The sequence below is a fragment of the Schistocerca cancellata genome, chromosome 5, assembly GCF_023864275.1.
Source record: "Schistocerca cancellata isolate TAMUIC-IGC-003103 chromosome 5, iqSchCanc2.1, whole genome shotgun sequence".
Classification (NCBI taxonomy): Eukaryota; Metazoa; Arthropoda; class Insecta; order Orthoptera; family Acrididae; genus Schistocerca; species Schistocerca cancellata.
This window is the reverse complement of record NC_064630.1, coordinates 809,320,466-809,336,558: the sequence shown is the minus strand read 5'-3', so window position 1 is coordinate 809,336,558 and position 16,093 is coordinate 809,320,466. Positions and strand designations below refer to the sequence as shown.

At 50.5% G+C, this 16,093-nt stretch overlaps 1 protein-coding gene across 1 annotated transcript in view; it reads left to right on the top strand.

The window, feature by feature from the left end:
- LOC126188811 (eukaryotic translation initiation factor 5B-like) overlaps positions 1-16,093 on the top strand; it is a 446,346-nt gene that overhangs the window by 186,933 nt on the left and 243,320 nt on the right. The window lies entirely within an intron of this gene.

Below are 16,093 nucleotides of genomic sequence, written 5' to 3'. Positions count from 1 at the left end.
TCAACTGCGGGGAGCACCATTCACCTTGCTCGCCTGACTGCAAAGTCTTTCAGAAAGAGCGCAAAATTATGGAATATAAGACCCTGGACCGGCTGACCTATACTGAGGCCAAAAGGAAATATGACAGACTCCATCCTGTGAGAATGACATCTTCTTATGCAGCTGCTACGACAACTGTGCTAGCCCCATCAGTTTCGAGACTTCCAGCCAGCTCGATAAGCAGTAAGACTCCTCCTGCCCCCTTGCCTGTGGGGGGCTCTACCCAACCGGTTGCTCCTGCACCACCTACCTCAGGAGCAACCTCCTCCCACCCGTCGGGGACGTCCGTCCCCGCTTCTCAGCCGGAGAAGCGTCTAACTTCTTCGGCTACTCTCGCCCGTAAGAGTTCCCTTGGGACCCTCCTTTCCCAGGGTTCCACCAGCGGGAAGGATGACGGCCGCCAGTGGCATAAGTCCTCACCAGCGGCCGGGCGTAGGGCTTCACGATCCTCCTCTGTCCCGGAGACTGAATCGGCGAAGCCTTCCCAGCCGGTGCAACCCAAGATTCAGCGAGAGAAGTCCAAGAGAAAGACCTCTAAGGCCAAAGAACTTGCGGTGGCGCCAACCCCACCGCACCTTTCGTGCTCTGCGTCTGAGGATGCAGTCGAGATTCTAGCGTCCGCTGAGGACCTTGATCTCGCTGGTCCCTCAGATGCCATGGATGCCTCTCGTACGGGTACTGAATCGGTGGCAGTGAGTGAACAAGCGGCATAAATTGCCTTCCCAGTCCTTTCACGCCTTTCTCAGCCATGGACAGTATCATCCTCCAGTGGAACTGCGGCAGTTTTTTCCACCATCTAGCTGAGCTCCAACAACTTATCAGCCTTCACCCTTTCTTCTGCATTGCTCTTCAGGAAACTTGGTTTCCAGCAATGCGAACCCCCGCCCTCCGTGGCTATTGGGGTTATTATAACAACCGGGCAGCATATGAAAGTGTGTCGGGTGGCGTCTGCCTCTATGTCCTTCACACTCTGCACAGCGAGTCTGTCCCTCTCCACACACCTTTAGAGGCTGTCGCTGTTCGGGTGTGGACGCCACAGGCTGTTACCGTCTGCAGTCTTTACCTTCCACCGGATGGTGATGTCTTGCAGCATGTCCTGGCTGCGCTGATAGCCCAATTGCCGCCACCTTTCTTGCTATTGGGCGACTTCAACGCCCATAACCCTCTGTGGGGTGGGTCAGTGGCAACAGGTCGAGGCGCCATCGTTGAGCATTTATTGTCGCAGCTCGATCTCTCGATTTTAAATGATGGTGCCTTTACACACTACAGTGTGGCGCATGGCACATACTCCGCCATTGACCTTTCAATATGTAGCCCTAGCCTCTTACCGTCTGTGCAATGGAGTGTGCATGACGACCTGTGTGGTAGTGACCACTTTCCGATGTTTCTGTCACTACCACAGCGTCACTCTTCTGGGCGCCCTAGCAGATGGGCTATGAATAAGGCTGACTGGGACTTGTTCTCCTCCACTGCCGCTCTTGAGTCTCTCTCTAATGACAACATTGATGCGGTGGTTCAATCGGTCACCACCGGCATCGTTACTGCCGCCGAATCTGCCAATCCCCGTTCTTCTGGGTCCCCTCGGCGGAAGGCTGTGCCTTGGTGGTCGCCTGAGATCGCTGAAGCGATTAAAGATCGCCGGCGGGCGCTCCAGCGTCACAAGCGACATCCCTCCTTAGACCACCTTATCGCCTTCAAACGGCTGCGTGCGCGGGCCCGCCTCCTTATCCGCCAAGGCAAGAAGAAGTGCTGGGAGCAGTATGTGTCCACCATTGGCCTCCATGTCACTCCTTCGCAGGTCTGGGCCAAGATTCAACGCGCCTACGGCTATCGGACCCCTGCCAGCGTCCCTGCGCTCTCACTGAATGGAGCAGTTTGTACTGACTCCGACGTCATTGCCAATCGCTTAGCAGAGCATTTTGCTATGAGTTCCGCTTCTGTGAATTACCCCCAGGCCTTCCGCTCCATTAAAGAGCGGATGGAACGTCGGAGCCTTTCGTTTCGCACCAACCACCCAGAATCTTACAATGCTCCATTCAGTGAGTGGGAATTTCAGTGGACACCTTTCAGTGGACTGCCAGCGGCGCCTTCTCGATCTTTACAACCGTCTTTGGGTCGAGGGGGTGTTTCCGTCGCAATGGCGGGAAGGCGTTGTCATCCCCATTTTGAAACCTGGAAAGAACCCTCTGGAGGTGGACAGCTACCGCCCCATTAGCCTCACCAATGTTCTTTGTAAGCTTCTCGAACGGATGATGAGCCGGCGCTTAAATTGGGTACTGGAGTCTCGGGGCCTTCTGGCTCCGTCTCAGGGTGGGTTCCGGAAAGGCCGCTCCGCCGCCGACAATCTGGTGAGCCTGGAGTCGGCCATCCGTACTGCCTTTGCCCGCCGTCAGCACCTGGTCGCTGTCTTTTTTGACATGCGGAAGGCGTACGATACGACATGGCGTCATCACATCCTTTCTACGCTTCATGGATGGGGTCTTCTGGGCCCTCTGCCGATCTTTATCCGCAATTTCCTGTCGTATTGTACCTTCCGCGTGCAAGTCGCAGCCTCCTATAGTTCCACCCACGTCCAGGAGAACGGTGTGCCACAGGGTTCTGTTTTAAGTGTCTGCCTGTTTTTAATAGCCATTAACGGGCTCGCTGCGGCCGTGGGAAATTCTGTCTCTGCTTCCCTGTATGCTGACGACTTCTGCCTTTATTACAGCTCTACTGGCATTGCAGCTGTTGAATGTCAGCTGCAGGGCGCTATCCGTAAGGCGCAGTCTTGGGCTGTAGTGCATGGGTTTCAGTTTTTGGCAGCCAAGACCCGCGTTCTGCATTTCTGCCGGCGCCGAACAGTCCATCCTGAGCCGCGGCTTTATCTTGCCGACGAACTCCTTGCTGTGGTGGAGACCCACAGGTTTTTGGGGGTGGTTTTCGATGCCCGGTTGACTTGGCTGCCTCATATCCGGCAGCTTAAACAGACGTGTTGGTGGCATCTAAACGCTCTGAGATGCTTGAGCCACACCCGCTGGAGCGCCGACCGCTCTACCCTGTTGCGGCTCTACCAGGCGTTAATCCAGTCCCGTCTGGATTATGGGAGCCTGGCTTATGGCTCAGCATCCCCATCTGTGTTACGGGTGCTGGACCCAATTCTCCACAGCGGGATACGCCTTGCCACTGGTGCTTTCCGCACCAGCCCTGTGGACAGCGTACTAGTGGAGGCAGGTGTACCTCCACTGCGGTTCCGGCGCCAACGTTTGCTGGCCGCTTATGCTACCCATGTTCTAAGCTTGCCCGGGCATCCAAATTATCGTGTCCTGTTCCCGCAGTCAGTCGTCCATCTGCCAGACCGTCGGCCCCGGTCGGGTTGTCCGATCGCCGTACGCATCAAGGAGCTTCTCTGCGGGCTTGGGTTTTTCCCTGTTCCACCTCCTTTCCGGGCGCCTCTGCATACACCCCCGTGGTGTGTTCCTCGCCCTTGCCTTCGGCTCAACTTGGCACAGGGCTCGAAGGACTTGGTCCCTCCAGAGGCCTTCCGCCGCCGCTTTTATTCCATCCTGGCCACGTATCAGGGCTCTGGAATTGTTTACACCGACGGTTCGATGGTTGCTGGTCGTGTCGGGTATGCGCTAACTCTAGGGGACCATTCCGAACAACGGTCCTTGGCGGCTGGCTGCAGCGTTTACACTGCTGAGCTAGTCGTCATCTTTCGAGCCCTAGAGTATATGCGCTCCTGCTCAGGTGAGTCCTTTGTTATCTGTAGCGATTCTCTGAGCGGTTTACGAGCTCTCGACCAGTGTTTTCCTCGTTCTCGTCTGGTGATGGCTATCCATGAGTCCCTGCATACTCTTGCGCGTTGCGGCCACTCTGTGGTCTTTGTGTGGACCCCCGGTCATGTCGGTATCCCGGGCAATGAACATGTTGACCTCCTGGCGAAAGAGGCCACGAGTAAACCATCTCTGGATGTTGGCCTCCCAGAGGCTGATTTGCGGGCAGTCCTCCGCCGAAAAGTTTTTGCGCTTTCGGACGCTGAATGGCGCGATCGGATTACACCCAATAAACTCCGTGCCATTAAGGAGACGATGACTGTGTGGCGGTCCTCCATGCGAGCCAACCGCAGGGACTCAGTCGTCCTTTGTCGGCTCCGCATTGGCCACTCCTGGCTAACACACAGTTATTTACTGCGCCGGGAGGACCCTCCTGTATGTCACTGCGGGGAGGCTTTGACGGTGGCCCACGTTCTGTTGGCCTGCCCCCTTTTAGCTGTGGTCAGGCAGACATTTGCGCTGCCTGATACGCTCCCTGCCGTTTTATCTGATGACCCTGTTATGGCCGCCTTAGTTTTACGTTTTGTTAGGGCAGGGAGTTTTTATTCCTTCATCTGAGTGTTTCTGTTTTATTTTATTTTTTGTGTTGATTCTGGCCTTTGGCCTATGATTTTAAACTGATCTTTTAATGTGTTTCTAAGTGGTTGGCTTTTCCTTTTTTTATTTCCATGGTCGGCCAACCACTGTCACACTCTGTGTGGTTTTAGTTCGTTTTGTCTTGTCCTTGTCTCCGTTTCTCTTGTTCTGTATCGTCTGTGATCTATTCTGTTCCTCGTTTTTATTCTCTGTGGGTGTTCTTTGTATTTGGAAAAAGGGACCAATGACCGTAGCAGTCTGGTCCCTTTCATCCCCCAAACCAACCAACCAACCAACCTGTGTCATTTCCCATATTTTTGCATGTTATCTCCCGCACCTTTCCAGTGCCACACAATATTGTATCTCATCCTATGAACCTCTCCCCACCCCACACAATTTCTCAATTCTATTTCAGTTCACACTCACTAATTCCACCATCTAGTCACATCTACCAACCCCTCCCCCATTCACACTTATTCACCCTCAGATCTGCTACCCACAGAAATGTATATTTTTTTATTAGTTAGCCTTTACATTGATCCTTGTGACTTCTCTCCTATTTTATTGAGTTTTCGCCTTTTGCTATTGTTGACTCTCTCAGATTTCATCTTGTTTCCACCTTTTGCATCCATTTCATCCTTTTCGAGATTTTTCACACGTATTTGGGTGCATTTTTGCGAAATTTTTTGGACGTAATTCTTCATTATTTATGAAATTTTTCGCGTTTTTCCGCCACCATTGATTCTTGTTCCTTCCATCTGTGCCAGTACAGAAAAGTTTCCTTATCCCTAGCCAGATCCCAGCCCCACATATTGTTCCTGCATTGTTGCTTGCCTCATGGAAACCCCCTAATGACCTTACCATCAATTTACCTATCTCTGGCTGCCACCCCTCCTTCTACAATGACCTCCACCTATTCAGATTCTGTTGATCCTTAGCCCTGACCAACATAGTCCTGCAAAACCAAGTCAATCAAGCCCGAACCTCCTTGCAGTACATCCTCTCCATCCGCAAAATTCTCCTGCTATGCAATCCCAAATTCCTCTAACCCAGAACACACGTTGAAATGCTAGCCCTGCAGGAACTTGAGCAATATGCACAACACCACCTCAAAAAGCTCTCCATCCTATTTACTTCCTATTCTCACATTGGAGTACCACCGTCCACCACCTCTACAACCACCTCCAAACCTCCCCCATGTCCCATCATAGCTGACAAACCCTGTCTCGCAGACCTACTACACTTACCCCACCCTCCAAAACTCCCTCCCACCACCAAACAGAATCCAGAACCTAAAAAATCCCGCAACACATTCATGAACCTTTCCTCCAGAAACCGTAGCCCCACAGAAATATCAGTCCTCTCCAAAGGCCTCACCTTTTTGCCCCACTCCCAAATTCTGTCACGCAGGACTTGTTATAGACCTTCTTTCCTTCTCCTGGTCCCTACAGTAGAAACACTTTTTCGCCACCAGTCATGCCAATCAGAGTCAACCAGAGACTCAGTTCACTCCTCCATCTAGCCATGATCCACCCCCATTGCCCCCAAATCACCCCGTTAACTTTCCAGAATTTCTTAACCTCGAACCTTGCCTTACCATCATTCCCCAAATCCCTCAACATGCAGATGCATCCACAGAAATAATTGCAGTCCACTATATAAAAACTGATCCTGACGCTAAAATCCTACCTGCAGACAAAGGCTCCATCACTGCTGTTTTGAACTGCAAGGATTACCTGATGGAAGGATTCTGCCAGCTGTCAGATACTTCCTCCTACAAACCTTGCCACTGTGACCCCTTTCCAGTAATCCAGCAGGATCTCCAGTCACTACTCAAATCCTTAGGCCCATCCCAAACCCTCTCCCTGGAGTCCATCTCTCTACTCATCCCTACCACTCCCTGCACTCATACCATCTACATGCTTCCTAAAGTCCATAAACCTAACAACCCAGGACGCCCCATTGTGGCTGGTTACTGTGCCCCCACTGAGAGAATCTCTGCTCTCATAGACCCAACACCTTCAATCTGTTACCTGGAACCTACCCTCCTATATAAAAGATAGAAACAATTTCCACCACCGACTCTCAACAGCTCCTGTCCCTTTACCACATGGTGCCCTCCTCATCACTATTGATGCCACCTCCGTATACACTAACATTCCTAATGCCCATGGCTTTACTGCTGTCGAACACTACCTTTCCAGATGCCCTATGGATTCCAAACCAACAACCTCCTTCGTAGTCTCCATGACCAACTATATCCTCACCCTCAATTACTTCTCCTTTGAAGGCATTACCTACAAACAAATCTGCAGTACATCTATGGGTACCCGCATGGCACCATCCTATGCTAACCTATTCATGGACCCCCTGCGGGTTCAGGGGTAAGAATAGGCCCGCGGTATTCCTGCGTGTCGTAAGAGGCGACTAAAAGGAGTCTCAAATGTTTCGGCCTTAATGTGATGGTCCCCTAAGGGGTTTGACCACTACCTTTCAAAATTTTCTGTTAGTGCGTACCATTTGGGGAAGGACGCCTTACGTGGTGTATTATATATCCATCTTGCCCTAAGATCTGGCACACCCGATATTTTCATGGAGTTGGACTTCCATCAAGCTTCCGGCCACATCGGCTGCAGTGAGTTCCGGGTAGCATACATTCCCTCCATTGTGCACTTCCATCTTTGCCCTCGTGATATATGTGGATATTTCGACACCCAGCATCCACCACGGTAGCCAGTCCGTTGTGGTGGTGTTGTCATGTACCCTCTTGGTGGTAGCCCCCTGACTGCACAGGGATCGCACTGCTGATGCCTGAGCTGCTACCTCCCCACGTATGCCGAGTAGTAGATGCCTATCCCTCTGGGGCATCGGGACTCCCGGCAAAGGCCATCCTGCCAGGTGGTCTTTGCTGTGGCTGGGTGGCGCCCATGGGGAGAGCCCCTGGTCGGAGTGGGTGGCATCAGGGCAGATGACCTGCAATGAAGCGTGGTACATCATCTCTCGCTGGTGGTCCTCCACCAGCAGTCTCTAAGCGATCGAGGTCTAACCTCAATGGCAAGAAATTTGATCACAGATCATTTCCCTCCCTGGCCGCTCCATGGGAGGAACGTATGGCTAAAGAAGGCAGTGGAGATTATTCACCCCGGTACCTTGTGTGTACGCGAGTTGATGGGGAATCATTTATGTCGACCAAGCCCCAGTTTTTTGTGGAGCATTTAGAGGATAAGTTCGGGGAGGTGGAGGGCTTGTCCAAAATGGGCTCTAGGTCGGTTCTCATCAAAACAGCATCCTCTGCCCAGTCACGGAGGTTGCTCACTTGTGACAAGTTGGGGGATGTTTCCGTCACCATCACTCCCCATAAAAGTTTAAACATGGTCCAGGGTATTATTTTCCACAGGGATCTTCTACTGCAGTCCGACAATGAACTACGCGCCAATCTAGAACGACGGGGTGTTCACTTCGTCCGGCATGTCCATCGGGGTCCGAGGGATAATCAGGTAGCCACCGGTGCCTTCATCTTGGCCTTCCAAGGTGATGTTTTACCCAAAAAGGACAAGGTGATGGTTTACCGCTGTGATGTGAAGCCATATATCCCTCCTCCGATGTGGTGTTTTAAATGCTGGAAGTTTGGGCACATGTCATCCCGCTGTACTTCCGGCATCACATGTCGAGATTGTGGACGTCCTTCGCATCCCAACACTCCATGTGCTCTGCCTCCCATCTGTGTTAACTGCGGAGAACACCATTCCTCCTGCTTGCCGAACTGTAGGATATTCCAGAAAGAACGGAAGATAATGGAATATAAAACCCTGGACCGCCTGACCTACTCCGAGGCTAGGCGGAAGTATGAGAGGCCTACGCCGCTGCTGCAACGACGGTTCTTCCATCTCCTGTGTCGTCCCGTACGGTTGGTTCTATGATTGGTCAGAATCCAACAGCCCCCTTGTTTGTGGGGGGCACTTCACACCCTGTTGCTCCTGCTCCATCTTCTTCAGGAGCAACACCCATTCAAACATCGGGGACATCAGCTCCCCCTCCCTAGCCGGAGAAGCGTAAGACTTCTTCAGCTACTCCCGCCAGGAAGGGATCCCTTGGGGACCTCTCTTCGCAAGTTCCGACCAGTGGAAAAGCGGACACCTGCAAGTGGCTGAAACAACCACCAGTCCCTGGTCGTAGGGCCTCACGGTCATCGTCCGTCCCTGAGACTATCCCAGTGCAGCCCATGAAGCCTGAACCACCGAAGGCACAGCGCGACAAGCAGAAAAAGAAGAAAGTCCCCAAGACCAACGACATTGCGGTGGCACCTGTCCCACTGCTTCCTACAAGCTCTGCATTTGAGGACGAGGTGGAGATTCTGGCGTCCGCTGAGGACCTCGATCTCGCCGGTCCCTTAGATGCCATGGATAGCGCTAGCACCAGTGCTCAATTGGAGGCAGCAGGTGACTCAGTGGCGTAATCTGCCTTCCAAGTCACGTCACGCCTTTCACAGACATGGACAATACCATCCTTCAGTGGAACTGCAGCGGTTTCTTCCACCATCTAGCTGAGCTCCGACAACTTATAAGCCGTCACCCTTTCTTCTGCATTGCTATTCAGGAAACTTGGTTTCCAGCAATGCGAACCCCCGCCCTCCGTGGCTATTGGGGTTATTATAAGAACCAGGCAGCTTATGAAAGGGTGTCTGGTGGCGTCTGCATCTGGTTCTTAACTCTCTTCACAGCGAGTCTGTACCTCTACAAACAGCTTTAGAAGCTGTCGCTGTTCGGGTGTGGACGCCACAGGCTGTTACCGTCTGCAGTCTTTACCTTCCATCGGATGGTGCTGTCGCGCAGCATGTCCTGGCTGCTCTGATAGCCCAATTGCCGCCACCTTTCTTGTTACTGGGCGACTTCAGTGCCCATAACCCTCTGTGGGGTGGGTCAGTGGCGACAGGTTGAGGTGCCACCATTGAGCATTTATTGGCACAACTCGATCTTTCGCTTTTAAATGATGGTTCATTCACACACTTCAGCATGGCGCATGGCACGTACTCCGCCATTGACCTTTCGATTTGCAGCCCTAGCCTCTTACCGTCTGTCCAATTGAGAGTGCATGACGACCTGTGTGGTAGTGACCACTTTCCGATCTTTTTGTCACTGCCACAGCGTCAGTGTTCTCTGCGCCCTTGCAGGTGGACTATGAATAAGGCTGACTGTGACTTGTTTTCCTCCACAGCCGCTATTGAGCCTCTCTCTAGTGATGACATTGATGCGGTGGTTCAATCGGTCACCACCGGCATCATTACTGCCGCCGAATCTGCCATTCCCTGTTTTTCTGGGTCCCTTCGGTGGTGGACTGTGCCTTGGTGGTCGCCTGAGATCGCTGAAGCGATTGAAGATCGCCGGCGGGCGCTCCAGCGTCACAAGCGACATCCCTGCATTGAACACCTCATCACCTTCAAATGGCTATGTGCGTGGGTCCGCCGCCTTATCCGCCAAAGCAAGCAGTAGTGCTGGGAGCGGTATATGTCCACCATTGGCCTCCATGTCTCTTCATCGCAGGTCTGGGCCAAGATCCGACGCCTCTATGGCTATCGGACCCCTGTCAGCGTCCCTGCGCTCTCACTGAATGGAGCAGTTTGTACAGACTCCGTCGAAATTGCCAACAGCTTGGCAGATCATTTTGCTCCGAGTTCCGCTTCTTCCAATTACCCACTGGCCTTCCGCTCCATTAAAGAGTGGCTGGAACGTCGGAGCCTTTCTTTTCGCACCCACCATTCTGAATCCTACAATGCTCCATTCAGTGAGTGGGAATTTCACAGTGCGCTTGCCGCTTGTCCTGATACCTCTCCCGGGCCAGATAGCATCCACTGTCAGATGCTGAAACACCTTTCAGTGGACTGCAAGCGACGCCTCCTCGACCTTTACAACCGTCTCTGGGTCAAAGGTGAGTTTCCGTCGCAATGGCGGGAAAGCATTGTCATCCCCGTTTTGAAACCAGGCAAGAGCTCTTTGGAGGTGGACAGCTACTGCCCCATTAGCCTCACCAACATTCTTTGCAAGCTTCTCGAAGAGATGGTGAGCCGGCGCTTGAATTGGGTACTGGAGTCTCGGGGCCTTCTGGCTCCGTCTCAGGGTGGGTTCCGTAAGGACCTCTCCGCCACCGACAATCTGGTGAGCCTGGAGTCAGCCATCCGTACTGCCTTTGCCCGCCGCCAGCACCTGGTCGCTGTCTTTTTCGACATGCGGAAGGCGTACGATACGACATGGCGTCATCACATCCTTTCTACACTTCATGGATGGGGTCTTCGGGGCCCACTGCCGATCTTTATCCGCAATTTTCTGTCGTATCGTACCTTCCGCATGCATGTCGCAGCGTCCCATAGTTCCTCCCAAGGCCAGGAGGGCGGGGTACCACAGGGATCTGTCCTCAGTGTCTGCCTGTTTTTAATTGCAATAAACGGGCTCGCTGCAGCGGTGGGAAATTCTGTCTGCACTTCCCTGTATGCTGACAACTTCTGCCTTTACTACAGCTCTACTGGCATTGCAGCTGTTGAACGTCAGCTGCAGGGCGCTATCCGCAAGGCACAGTCTTGGGCTGTAGCGAATGGTTTTCAGTTTTCGGCTGCCAAGACCCGCGTTATGCATTTCTGCCGGCACCGAACGGTCCATCCTGAGCCACGGCTTTATCCTGACGGCGAACTTCTTGCTGTGGTGGAGACCCACAGGATTTTGGGTGTACTTTTTGATGCTCGGTTGACTTGGCTGCCTCATATTCGGCAGCTGAAACAGGCATGTTGGCGGCATCTAAATGCTCTGCGATGCTTGAGCCACACCAGCTGGGGCGCCAACCAATCTACCCTGTTACGGTTCTACCAGGCATTAATCCAGTCTCATCTGGATTATGGGAGCCTGGCTTATGGCTCAGCATCCCCGTCTGCGTTGCGGGAACTGGACCCAATCTTACACAGCGGAATATGACTCGCCACTGGTGCCTTCTGGACCAGCCCTGTGGACAGCATACTAGTGGAGGCAGGTGTCCCTCCCCTGCGGTTCCGGCGCCAACGTTTGCTGGCTGCTTATGCTGCCCATGTTTTTAGTTTTCCCGGGCATCCAAACTATCGTCTTCTGTTCCCACAATCGGTCATCCATCTGCCAGAACGTCGGCCCCGGTCAGGTTGTACAATCGTGGTCTGCGTCAAAGAGCTTCTCTCCGGGCTTAGGGTTTTCACTGTTCCACCTCCTTTCCGGGCCACTTTGCGTACACCCCCATGGGGAGTTCTTCGCCCTTGCCTTTGGCTCGACTTGGCACAGGGCCCGAAGGACTCAGTCCCTCCAGAGGCCTTCCGCCGCCGCTTTTATTCCATCCTGGCCACGTATCAGGGCTCTGGCGTTGTATACACTGACGGTTCGATGGTTGCTGGTCGTGTCGGTTATGCGCTAACTCTAGGGGACCATTCCAAACAACGTTCCTTTCGGGATGGCTGCAGCATTTACACTGCTGAGCTGGTCGCCATCTTTCGTGCCCTAGAGTATATCCGCTCCTGCTCAGGTGAGTCCTTCGTTATCTGTAGCGATTCCCTGAGCAGTTTACGAGCTCTCGACCAGTGTTTCCCTCGTTCTCGTCTGGTGATGGCTATCCAGGAGTCCCTGCATACTCTTGCCTGTTGCAGCCGCTCTGTGGTCTTTGTGTGGACTCCCGGTCATGTCAGTACCCGGGCAATGAACATGTTGACCACCTGGCGAAAGAGGCCACCAGTACACCATCTCTGGACATTGGCCTCCCGGCGACTGATTTGCGGGCACTACTATGTCGCAACATTTTCGACCTCTGGGACACTGAATGGTGCAACCTGCCCATGCCCAACAAACTTCGCCCTATCAAGGCGACGATGAATGTGTGGCGGTCGTCCCTTCGGGTCTGTTGTCCTCTGCCGGCTGCGCATTGGGCACACTCAGCTGACGCACGGCCACTTACTGCGCCTTGAGGACCCACCTCTATGTCGCTGCGGCTCCGTTTTATCTGTGGTCCATATTTTATTGGAGTGTCCGCTTTTAGCTGTGCTCAGGCAGACGTTCACACTGCCTGACACGCTCCCTGCCGTTTTAACAAATGACCCTGCTATGGCTGGCTTAGTTTTGTGTTTTATTCGGGCAGGGGTTTTTTATCATTTAATATGAGTGTTTATGTTTTATTTTATTGTTTTGTGTTGATTCTGGCCTTTGGCCTACGGTTTTAAACTCAGTATTTAATGTGTTTTCGGTGGTTGGCTTTTCCTTTTTTTGTTCCTGTGGTCGGCCAACCACTGTCACACTCTGTGTGATTTTATTTCTTTTGTCTGGTCCTTGTCTACGTTTCTTTTGTTCTGTGTCGTCTGTCTTTTGTTCTGTTGAACGTTTTTTATTCTCTGTGGGTATTTTTAGTTTTTTGGAAAAAGGGACCGATGACCGTAGCAGTCCGGTCCCTTTAATCCCAGAAAGCAATAAATAACCTATTCATGGGCCATCTAGAGGAATCCTTCCTAAAAATCCAGAATTCTAAACCCCTCACTGGTTCAGCTTCATTGATGACATCTTTGCTATCTGGATTAAAGGTGAGTACACCTTATTCACATTCCTCCAGAACCTCAACAACTTCTCTCCCATTTGCTTCACCTGGTCCTGCTCAACCCATCGAGCCACCTTCCTAGATGTTGACCTTCACCTCAGAGATGGCTCCATCAGTACTTCCGTCCATATCAAACCTACTAACCACCAGCAATACCTCCACTTCAACAGCTGCCACCCATTTCATACCAAGAAGTCCCTTCCGTACAGCCTAGCCCCCCATGGTCATCGCATCTGCAGTGACAAGCAGTCCCTTTCAAAATATACTGAGGGTCTCACTGAAGCCTTCACTGACCGTAATTATCTTTTCAGTCTTTCACCACCTCCCAAACTCCCACAATCTGGCCACAGAGGAGCATTCCCTCGTAAATCAGTACCATCCGGGACTGGAGCAACTGAATTACATTCTCCGCCAGGGTTTCGATTATCTCTCATTGTGCCCTGAAATGAGAAATGTCCTACCCACTATCCTTCTGACCCTTCCTACCGTGGTCTACCGCTGTCCACCAAACCTACACAGTATACTCGTCCATCCTTACACAACTCCTGCTCCCAATCCCTCAATCCCTTACCTCATGGCTCATAACCCCTGTAATAGACCTAGATGCAAGACCCGTCTCATACATCCTCCTACCATCACCTACTCCAGTCCGATCACTAACATTACCTATCCCATCAAAGGCAGGGCCACCTGTGAAACCAGTCATGTGATTTACAAGCTAAGCTACAACCTCTGTGCTGCATTCTATGTAGGCATGACAACCAACAAGCTGTCTGTCTGCATGAACGGCCACCAACAAACTGTGGCCAAGAAGCAAGTGACCATCCTGTTGCTGAACACGCTGCCAAACATGATATCCCTCATCTTAATGACTGCTTCACAGCCTGTGCCATATGTATCCTTCCCACCAACACCAGCTTTTCTGAGTTGCACAGGTGGGAAATTTCCCTGCAATACATCCTACGTTCCTGTAACCCTCCTGTCCTCAACCTTCGGTAGTCACTGTCCTCACCCATCCAGTTCCCTCCCTGTTCCCATTCCAGCACTACACAGCTGTCATTTCACCGCCACACCCAGTCTTTTAATTTCTTTTATTTCTCTCCTTTCCGCTACTTACCCCCTCCCCTCTCCACACCTTCTCTCCTGCCCTCCGTCCAAACTGCAACACTTGACTGTCTGCCACTCCCAGTTGAGTAATGAATGTCATGATTTCTTCTAGTATTGTAATTATGTACCTCATTGTTCCTTTTGAACTGTAGTGGATTATTTACAACAAACTTCATGAGGGAATAAATATCCTGTGAAGCAGTAGTCAGAATGTCCAACTCTTTACAGATGTCTATGAGATGATCGCAGGTGAGCACCACTTATTATTCTTACAGCACGTTTTTGGGCAATGAAGACTTTCTTTCTTAAATATGAGTTACCCCAGAACATTATTCCACATGACACTACTGTATGAAAATAAGCAAAATATGTCAAGTTACTGATTTCTCTCTCTCCAAAATTTGCTATGATTCTAAGTGCAAATGTGGCTGAACTAAGTTTGTTTTAGGAGTCCCAAAATGTGTTTTTTTAATTCTCATCAGTACGGACACCTAAGAATTTTGAAGTTCCCATCCTATGTATTATTTCATCACCATGTGTTACACTTATCACTGGTGCAGCACCTCTAGAGGTGCAGAACTGAATATGACGTGGCCTTTTAAAAATCAGGGTGAGACCATTCGCAGAAAACAAGTCAATGATACTTCTGAGAACTTTGAACACAGTTTCTTCCATTTCTGTATGTGTGCTGGGAGTGATTACAATACTGGTGTCATCTGCAAAAAGAACTAATTTCGCTTGTTTTCCATTAGACTGTAGATCATTTACATATATGAGAAACAGCAGTGGACATAAGATTGAGCCTTTGGGAAGCCCATATGTGATTTCTTCCCAGTCAGAATTATGTCTGTGGATTCTTTTGGTTGAATTACTACTAAGTACAACTTTCTGCATTCTTTTGGCATGTTCCATTGGTTGGCTATATCATCAATCCCATAAAACTTAAATTTATCTAAGATTCACAAATCAGGTGCCTTGGATATGTCACAGAAAATACCTGTTGTTGTTGTGTTGTTGTGGTATTCAGTCCTGAGACTGGTTTGATGCAGCTCTCCATGCTACTCTATCCTGTGCAAGCTTCTTCATCTCCCAGTACCTACTGCAACCTACATCCTTCTGAATCTGCTTAGTGTATTCATCTCTTGGTCTCCCCCTACGATTTTTACCCTCCACGCTGCCCTCCAATACTGAATTGGTGATCCCTTGATGCCTCAGAACATGTCCTACCAACCGATCCCTTCTTCTGGTCAAGTTGTGCCATAAACTTCTCTTCTCCCCAATCCTATTCAATACTTCCTCATTAGTTACGTGATCTACCCATCTAATCTTCTATTTTGTTATTTAATGCTTATAATATGTGGTGTGTGAACATGTAAATGGCATTCTTAGTAGAGCAACCCTTCTGAAACCCAAACTGTGATTTGCTGAGGATATAATTATTGCCAGGGTGAGATACCATTGTAGAATACACCACCACCTCAAAAATTTTGGAAAATGATGTCAGCAGTGAAATAGGTCCTATCACCTTTCTTAAAGAGGGGTTTAACAATGGCATATTTTAGTCTCTCAGGAAAAATGCCTTGAGTTAGTGATGCATTACATATTTCGGACAATTCTGGTCTTATTGTGTGGGAACAAATTTTTAGTACTCTATTGGAAACACCATCAAAACCAGAAGATCTTTTATTCTTGAGAGAGTGTATAACCCTCTTAATTACAGAAGTAGAAGCTGGTGGTATATTCATTTGATGTAATTTTACGAGAGTTACTTCAACATATTGCTATGATCTTTCTCTTGAACTCTTGGTCCCTATGCTGTTTACTATGTTTAAGAAATGATTATTAAATAGATTTGCTACATGTCACTTGTTATTTATAACCCTTCCATTCAATTAAATAATGTATGGGTCTCAAAAATCATGTATCCAACATGTCTTCTGACTCTCATCTGCTATAGAAAAACGAATGCCAAC